The sequence below is a fragment of the Dipodomys spectabilis genome, unplaced genomic scaffold, assembly GCF_019054845.1.
Source record: "Dipodomys spectabilis isolate Male_0828 unplaced genomic scaffold, ASM1905484v1 ptg000182l, whole genome shotgun sequence".
NCBI classification, from domain to species: Eukaryota; Metazoa; Chordata; class Mammalia; order Rodentia; family Heteromyidae; genus Dipodomys; species Dipodomys spectabilis.
This window is the reverse complement of record NW_024870859.1, coordinates 86193-87203: the sequence shown is the minus strand read 5'-3', so window position 1 is coordinate 87203 and position 1011 is coordinate 86193. Positions and strand designations below refer to the sequence as shown.

Below are 1011 nucleotides of genomic sequence, written 5' to 3'. Positions count from 1 at the left end.
ATGCAGAAGTAACTGTTGACAGCATGTGATAAAAAGCACACTGACCAAGATACACGTTTGTATGTTGTCAAGAGGGACTTTTTTTTTTTCCTGTAGAATCCTTAAAACCTGTGACATTTAAAATTTGTTTGCTTTTCCACTAGGAGCTAGATTATAGACAACCATGATGAAAAAGATGAACAAATAAATTTTCTGCTATGAATCATTTCAGGTTTTTTCAACAATGGCCAGAATTATTTTCTTATATTCTTGTTTGTTTTCTTGATAAAGTTCTGCTGCCTGGCTATAGGCTGCAATTTTTGAATCTGGTTCATCCAACAAAGACTGAATTATAGAAGATATATCATACTTTGGACTCCAAAGATTCTGAAGGATTACTAAACATATGCTATCATCAGCATACACATTTGGATAATACATTTTGGATAAAAACTTAAAGGTTGTTGGTTTATTTGCATATTATTCAGAAAACTCTACTAGTTTAAAAGTACCATCCTCAAAGTATGACCCTTCTGATCCAAATATAACTGTGTTTCACTGCATGTTTGTTTTTAGACTGACCCCACTGATAGATCCTCTTACAATCATATGAAATCCTGCATGAGCCTTCTCAGAGCCAGTGGTTGGATATGCTCCCCAGCTCCCCTGCAGTCACTGAAAGAAAAGAGTACCACACAGTACCCCTGCCACCCCCACTATGCCTGGTTCAGCAGCTGAATTACTATGGGTCCCTATAAATGTATTAGATATTTAATTAATTCTTGTATCTGTACATTGAGATATTCTTTTTTGTGCTTAACTCTTCAACTTCTATTTTATTCACTTAATATATTACACTGACGAAGACTGAAAATACAAGTGATACTACATTTATGTGATGTGACTTGTTACCAAACTAAGGAGGAAATAATTCAGTATATTTCAGCTAATATGAAAACTGCTAGATTTTTTTGCAAATAGGTTTTATTAGACTAACAAATTTCATTTTGCCACATGATGGTGATTCACCTT

General features: G+C 34.0%; 1 pseudogene; it reads right to left on the bottom strand.

The window, feature by feature from the left end:
* Positions 1 to 207: 207 nt before the first annotated feature.
* On the bottom strand, positions 208 to 543 carry LOC122121072 (annotated as a pseudogene).
* Between the last annotated feature and the right edge of the window lie 468 nt (positions 544 to 1011).